Source organism: Falco cherrug, chromosome 6 (genome assembly GCF_023634085.1).
Source record: "Falco cherrug isolate bFalChe1 chromosome 6, bFalChe1.pri, whole genome shotgun sequence".
Taxonomy (NCBI): Eukaryota; Metazoa; Chordata; class Aves; order Falconiformes; family Falconidae; genus Falco; species Falco cherrug.
Genome location: NC_073702.1, coordinates 1,730,110 through 1,738,357, shown reverse-complemented (window position 1 = coordinate 1,738,357; position 8,248 = coordinate 1,730,110). Strand labels below are relative to the sequence as shown.

Here is an 8,248-nt window from a genome sequence, read left to right as displayed (position 1 = left end):
GTAGCCAATGTTATAAGAATTACTTAAAAAAGCATATTCTTTGAAGTAGATATAAGGAAGGCACTAAAATTCAGAGATGTCTTCTGGCTACTTACAGAATTCAAGAAGGTTTGAAAACGTTCCCAGATATTCCTGTTGTCTCTTAGAATTGGAAAATCGGTCTTTAGTTTATGATATACAAGTATTTTGAAAAAGAAAGAAATTAAATATTCACAATTTCCTGAATGTTTTGCTAATTCCTGGGGGGGAGGCGTCCTCTACCTAGGAGAAATGTATGCAGGAGAAAGAGTAATCCTGTCTTAGAAATCAGAGGTTCAGTTCACAAAACAAAACTGCCTTTGGAATGTCTAGGGAAATGAAAGGCAATATAAAGTATACACATCAACACTTTTGCTTTAGTTTCAGGTATTTAGTGGTCAGCCTTATATGCCCTTCAGCTGCGGTACTTAAACACCACCATTATATTATAGACTCATATAGCTGATGTGTAATTGTGCATGTATGCATATGTACACAATTATTTATAGAAATTAATCTCATAGCCTCATTTGCTGCTACTCTCAGCAAATTGAAATGGGTGTATTAGCCATAGGTAGAATACCTTTCTCAGCAACAGTGTTTCCCTATTTTTAAGTGGCAAAATCTGACTTTGGCAGCTGGTTATTTGCAGGTCTACTGGAAATAAGCAAACTATTGCTCTGTTAGAACTTGCAGCCTTCTTTCAAATTCTCTTGTTTCACAGCTTCTTAAAAAAAATAATTACACAAGTTTCTAAGTAATAGCACTGGGATTAGTTGCCTGTGAATTCATCTTACAGCTTGTTCAGATAAAACTGCAATACTTCTGTTCTCTGTGTAGGCTTATGAGTAGGCTACTTGTGCAGTGGTTGCTCCGTGAATTTTTTCACTAATACGTAAGTTACATTTTCCTTATGCCAGGAAAATGGAAATTTCTACAGAACGGGGTTATTGTGGGGGTTTTTAATAGGAAGTGTAGTACTGTTGCAGAAGACACAAGAGTGACTGAACCTGGTCAGACCAAAGGTCTGTGTAGCCCAGATTGTGTCTCCAGCAAGGGCCAAATGTGGATGCCTAGGGAGGAATATAAGAACAAGGCATGCAGTGATTTTTCCCTTGAGTCCTTTTAGAGCCTCCAAATACATGGTATTCAAACTTTTTCAGTGATGATTATACTTTAAACATAGAAAATAGTATTATCTGAAGCTTTTGGATAAACAGGATACTTGTGAGAGCAGAATTCCTTTCTCTGCTGACCCAAGTAACAACATACTCAGTAAATGCCAAAGATGTTTTCTCAGGAAAACAAGTTATTTATTTATTTATTTATTTATTTATAGGAATTCTTAAGGAATTAGATTTCCTTTTTTTGTTTTAATTTAAAAAAATAATAATTGAATTGGGAAGAGCATCTTGAGTAGTTTAAAGAGAACCATTTGCTTGATGAATTTCCCAAATCCTCAATATGAAGAGGAAGGTAGGTCAAGACATGTTATATCTGGGCACAGATGAAATAAGGTGATTTCTAGTTCAGGAAGAGATGTGAGAGCTGTGGGAGTCATCACCTAACTGATACTCTGAAGAAGCAACAGTATTTTTGTTGACCTCCTGAGTTGCACTCTGCACCTATGGGCAAAACCCGATTCTGTTTTAAATGCTTCTCTGGCTATTAACATAGTTATGATCTGTATCTACAGTCAGGCAAATTTGAGGATAGTCTTTGAAGTTTAAGGAAAGTGATAACGATGGAGGAGGTGTCTGTGCTTCTCATCCTTTCCAGAAAGAACGTACTGTGTTAGAAGTACTTCTAAGTGTCATTACCTCTTTTGACAGGTCTGTTTGGGTACTACTTTTGTCTTGCTGTGGTTTGTGAACTTCAAAAGGTACTTGGTCAAGAATTGTACTTTCAGTTTTCTCTTTCTGGAAGTAAAGGCAAGAGGAAGTTATTTATGGTTTTCATTCTGGACTCAAATTCACACCTAACTTGTCCTCTTCTCAATGTGAAAAAATTGCAAGCTTGAAAAGTGCTTGGTATAAATAAAGCTTATAGCTCATATGAAAATAAGAGAAGAGAGTTCAGTCTAGTTTATGATGAAAGGAGTGTCTGCAGAGGTTTAATAAACCAGTTAGCCACAAATAGAGGTAGTCAGTACTTGGCAGTAGTAATCAGAGCATCAGTCTTAATTGTAAAGATACTACCTAGACACAGATAACCTCCAGAACATGTCCAGATTTGGCAATTTTACTGAAGTCTTCAGATAACATAATACATCTTTAAGCCATTTAAACATTTCCTCTATCTGTGGTATAAAGCAGCTCCCACCCGCTTGACATTATAGACTAAATGATTCAGACCTATTGGCTCTTGGTTGTGGAAAAATCTGCCTGGAGGTCAGTCGTGGTTCATACCACAAGCAGCCATCCTTTTTTTCAGGCCACTTAACTTCAGTCTGCATTTTCAAATGGACACAATATCCTCAATTTCAGCTGCGATTAATTAAAGGTCTGCAAAGAATCTTATGCAAAGCATAAACACTTCTGCATGCTCTATGCATGTGGCAGACTGTCTGTGAAAGTTAGCTGGCCCCTGTTCTGTCCAAGCAAAAAGGAAAAGAGATGACTGCAATTCAAAGAAGGCCAAAACTGAGAAATCCTGAGAGCACCCAGAGGTGGCCATTGCTGCCACCCTGATGGTAATGCCATATGAATGCTGTCCTGCCTGCTGGAAGAGCAGCAGATTGTTCCAGCCCAGAAACTGCTTTAGTAGTGTCAGAAGAGTTCTGACGGGTCCCTGAAAGTTTGTCCTGAAGTTGGAGGAGTGTTTCTCCGTGCCCCCCATTTCCTGTACACAACCATCAGACTCTAGTAATCCAAACTTGTCTATTTCTGTTCTGATTTAGAAGCCCACATGGCTTCTATGCATGGACCAGAGTGTATCTGGTGATGAATGATGATCAATCGGGTTTTTTTCCTTTTTCCTAGTACTAAACAGTTTGGGGCATGGGGGGTTTGATTCCATAGGGGTTTTTTAACACAAATGCCTTTTTCCTTTTGACAACTGTCTGAAATATGTTCCTTTAAGAACCTCCTACATGGTATGTATTTGCAATTTGTAAACACAATATGTCAGAGAATGATTTGATTCAGTGGTGAGGCAGCCAGCTATTTGTATGTCATGAGGTCTAAGGGAAACAAACTGACCCTCAGCCTTCATGCATCCAGCCAAATTCTGATGGGACCTTCAAATAGCTCTGGCAAAGTGTTCTGTTTCTTTTGGACTTGAATGCTTGTTTCTGTGAAGACGTGTAATTATTTCTTCCTTTATTTTGCCGCACAAGTGACCAAGAGAAGCAGCTTCAAACCAAATGTGAGTACTGAGGTTCTTTTCCACTATTCCTTTATCTGACAATGTTTATGTGTGGTAGCATACAAGGTATCTAATTTAACATTTTGAGCAAGTAAGCAGGAACTTTCTTCTTCACACACAAAACTGCTAATTAAATTAGATGCAGAATTCTAAACATGTATCGGGAGATGCCACACTTGTTTTGGATGCAGTTGTTTTCATTTGATTATTTCGCTCGCTCATTCATTTACAAGAAGATTGTTTGGGGTTTCCTTTGTAATGAGATGAGGATTAATTTTGTTTACTCCAAAGAACAATCCAACAAAAAACATGTATGCTGTTTCCTGTGACATTTCAATCACCATTTTTATCTCTTAGCAAGCTTTCATAGCTATTTGCTGTTGCAAGAAAACTTTCTAGATAGTGTCTTTTCTGATAAGGTAAGTCACTTGTTTATAGCATAACTACTTTTAATGCTTAATGTGGATTTTTGTTGTTGTTGTTTTTAAATAAAACCAGTTTCCAAGCTGGTGTTTATAGCAATATTTTCACTTGTTATAAAAATCAAGTATAATCTCTAAATTCTCCCTCCACAAGACACTGCTTATCTTTCAGCTATCACAGTTTTAGAATCATAATTTTGGTTTGGAATTTGAAGGGAAAGAGTATAATAGAAAGGATATACCACTGCTACTGAAGTGGTGCTGGAAGTGTCTGCCTATATTGCAGAACTGAAACAGTTAGGGTAACAGTGGCAATAGTCCTTTACATCTAGTATATTAATTGTACTGCTACCTAATTCTATAATGGCAGTCTTTTTGATAATGAGATTACAATTAAACTTGAACAAAACTATCAAATGTAATGTTTGAAAATGTATTTCTTTAACTGTCCCGGTTTTCAGAAGATGTGGGTTTGTATCTGGAGCTGGGCACATAACCTCTTACCTTTAGAAAACAAGTTTCAGATGCTTTTTTTGGTTTGTGGTTAATATTTTCACTCATATTTTTCTTCTGTTTGTGTGATGAGTTGACGTTTCTAGAGTATTTTAACAGAACAGGCTGTAATGGATTTAATATGTTAACTTTATAACAGATTGCTGATGGTCTTCCCATGTGATTTTATTGCAGTGTCACAAAAGTCGCTTTGATTCAAAGTTGTGTAATTGGTAGAAACTTAAGGTGACATACTAACTTTCTTGTAGTATTAGAGCAAAATGGAATCAAAAGCTACTTGAAAGAGAATCTGATCAGTTGGGAACTATGGCATCTCTGTATTATTTCCAGGCAGTCATATTTTACCAAGCGTCTATTTTTGATTGACTTGGTAAGACATATGTTCTGTGGCCTCTACACCAACAAGCCCAGCTTTCTTCATCTTTTTCCATGTCTGAGCTTTATTTCTCAAAAACAAAGTGAAAAGCTTTCAGTACTGCCTAACCACAGACAGACAGACTGTTAAGATGTGAAAATCTTAACCAGCATGCTTCCAAATGTCAAGCCCAGTATCAGAGGGTGAAATTGTGACCCTTTTGAATGGGCAGCCCTCCTGTTGACCAAACAAGCTCTAGATGCTGTTCAGGAGTTTAGATCACCTGGGGAATAAAACTGACCTGAGATTTTCGGCATGCTTCCCTGCCAATTAAGGGTAAGATGATGTCTTATGTCTAAGTCGAGGATGCTTGGTAAAGTTCATGATTTCCAGTTCAACTGTTCTATTAAAATCTCTAGAGTCCAAGTTTGGAAGTTGGCATGGTGAAATGGTGCTGATGGTTCACTTGAGCTCCTGCAGTGGAATTTGTTCTTCTGGGAAAAGGGTCTGCAGCTCTAGTTAGAAATGAAGCTGTGAACTCCTTGTTTCATATATCTGTATTTTCCTTTAAAATGTAAGAGGAATGAAATAAGGACATTTTTGTAGAAATACGCAAACATTACTTCAAAAACACTGAACTGAGATATTAAAAACAAGTTAATAAAACCCCAACACATAAAATTCTGTGGGAGAGATACAGTGAGGGACGAGACTGTTACAAATGCTAACTGATCTCCCTTGGTTGCCTTTATAATGATGGCTAAATTAAATTTCTGCTAGGAGTCACCCTGGAGAGGAATTTATCTCTCTCCTTTAACTGTAAAAAATGCCTTGTTCATCAGCCTCAGTAGGCTTAGGCTGGCTTCTGTGCATATCCCTGTTCTCTGATATTGTAGAGTACACATCTATCATCCCTTCTTGTTTCCCTTTCTTAGAATAAGAGTTTTCTTTGATTCTACTTCATTCAATGCTAGTATGTTACTTTTCTTCTCAGCTGTGATTGCCTTTGAGTTTGAATTTGCTCTGGGTCCATACATGAGGACCGGTAAATTCTTGCACATCTCAACATATTACAGATAATGGTTCTGAACAGGCTGCCCGAGCTGGTTGCTGGCCTCACACTTGGAGGTTTTATATCTCAGAAAAATATTTTTCTTCCTGTAATGTGTCTTTGTTGCCCTGGTAGCAGAACTGATAGAAAGAGTGACCAAGTGACAGCATGGGGTAGTTGTTGATAGAGCGCACACACACAGGGGACCAGAATTCAGACCAGAGTGACCGGTTGATCTGTGCCTCAGTTCCCCATCGGTAAGCTGGGTTTGTTACAGTGGGGAGAAAAGTATTAATTGAAAACAATATTATCCAAGACTTTCTGGAAACAACCCAAATCCTTTATAACTAAGAACTCTCTCAACCACCGTGGCCCTGAGTTTTGACACAAAACTAGAGAAATTCCACTCGGAACATTTTGCGTAAGAATATTAGTCATAACCTCAGAGACATTAAGGACAATTGCAGAGTTCACAACTGGAACATTTTATTGGTTCAGCTAATTTTGGAACTCTGGCACTGGAAGCTGACCACCCGGCAACCTTCGTACAGTGCTTTTACCTATCCCGGAGCAGTGCCATGGATACAGACTGATGAGCAGACCCAGCTACTGACAAAGGTGTAGTGGCTGGCTCTTTTTCTTCCCAGTCCTCCGGGTTTGCTCTCTAACCTTGAGCAAGTCAATTACTTGCTTTGACAAGCATTAACCTTTCCTGTAGACAAGTATCTCACAACTGTGTTTTAGGATCATTTTATTATTGTTGTTAGAAAAGCGTTCTGAAATATTTGAAAGGAAGGCTGTAAAATACTTCAGAGGTTGTAATTCTATTTATCAGAAACACAGAACAGTATTAGGCTGTAAATCATTTTATCAGGAGCCCAGTCTTCCTCAAGTGAGCTCTTCAAGTTTCAATTTCAGCTACATCATGATTCATTTATATTTTATAACATGCAAAATTGTGGCATAATTAGAGTTCTGTGAGTCTGGGATTCTATTTGCATTTTAAAATAAAGGAAAAGATTAGGGGGGAAACTGTTTCATGCTGTTCTTCTAATTGTCAATCTTTGTTTAGTTTGATGCTTGCAAATTGAAGAGCATTGAGAAACATTTCAAATTAAAAGCTCACAATATTTGGGTGGGTTTTTTTTAATACAGTAGCAGAATTCTTAATTTGTTTAATTACTTGCTTAGATGTTTTACTGAAAATATTTACCAAATTTAACATAAATTAGCAGAAAGTGCTTGAACTGTATTTGTTCCTTAGTGCAGTTGCTGCTGCTGCTTACCACTCTCCTCCTCAGACCCCTTATCCCCCACAGCTGGTCAGAGTTATCATCTCTGAGCATCATCCCATACTGAAAACTGGTCAATTCTATTCCAGGTTTGCAAAGATGGTTGCTGCATGCCAGGCTTCATGTCATCACTTGATAAACTTTACTAGTTGCGGTGAACTCCGTTGTTCCACAATATCCTTGAGTTAAACAGCATGTTCTTAAAATGTTCCTAAATGTTAGAAAGGAATTTATTCATCCTTGCTAAATTTCATCCAGAACGCTAAGACTTTGCTGATGGTTGTTATTTGTCCGAGTCAAACCCTGACTGTCTCAGGTGTTCAGATAAACTTTGTCCTTAATTTTCCTTCAGTCACAATAGGGCAATCCTACAATGGAACCAGCTTTTAGGTAATGTGTATTTATAATCATAGAAAAAAATCCATTCTGAAAGTCATAGTGCCAAAAACAAACAAACAAAAAGGACCTTTTCACCTGCCAGGACATTACAAAAATCCCAGCAGAGCAGTAACTGAAGGGTCGATAACCTCACATCATAATAAAGACAGACAGAATACCATGGTCTACTCATTGCAGGGTCTAATTTTAAACCATAGCCCCTTTTAGGAAGATAGACTATGTTAAAATAGAAAGAAATATGTTTAATGTCTGGCACAGAGATTTTAAGGCTTAAGGGAAATGTTAGGAGACCCAGTCACGTAATCCTTCAGCAGACCTTATCTTCTAAGTATGCAGAACAGGTAACGTAAGGGGCACAAAGATTTCAAGTACATGGCAAAGGTCACTGCAGGACATGAACAAACCCCAGGGCTGAGTCTCTCTGTTGCTGCTGACAGGACATGAGGATTGAAATTAAAACAGAATCGATGCCGTGATATACCCTTCTCTTGTTTGACAGGACAGTATCTACTGAACTACTCAAGACCCAAGAGATCTTAATTAACATTTGTTTTCTGGTTATTGGATGATGCACAAAGCCACATATTTAAAGAAAAGGGGAAAAAAAAGGGGGGGGGGGGGGGGGAGAACCCCAAAACAACCAACAACCCAATGAAACTTAACATTTTTTTCTATACTCATACTAGTAACACTTCATTATTTTTCCTCCCTGGAAGAGAACAAAGAAGAAGCCAAAGGCCTCCGCTTCCTGCCCTTACTTCCATATCAGCCCCGTTCCTAAAGGGGTTCACTGCCTTCAAAAGTCCTGTTGTCAGCTCTCTTCTAGAACTGA

General features: G+C 38.1%; 1 protein-coding gene across 1 annotated transcript in view; it reads left to right on the top strand.

Moving 5' to 3' along the window:
• Nucleotides 1–119: 119 nt before the first annotated feature.
• Nucleotides 120–8,248, top strand: part of FHL5 (four and a half LIM domains 5) — a 31,711-nt gene continuing 23,582 nt past the window's right edge. Inside the window, exon 1 of the mRNA XM_027800444.2 lies at nt 120–3,384. The gene's annotated coding sequence lies outside the window, so the exon portion shown is untranslated. The remainder of the gene's footprint in view (nt 3,385–8,248) is intronic.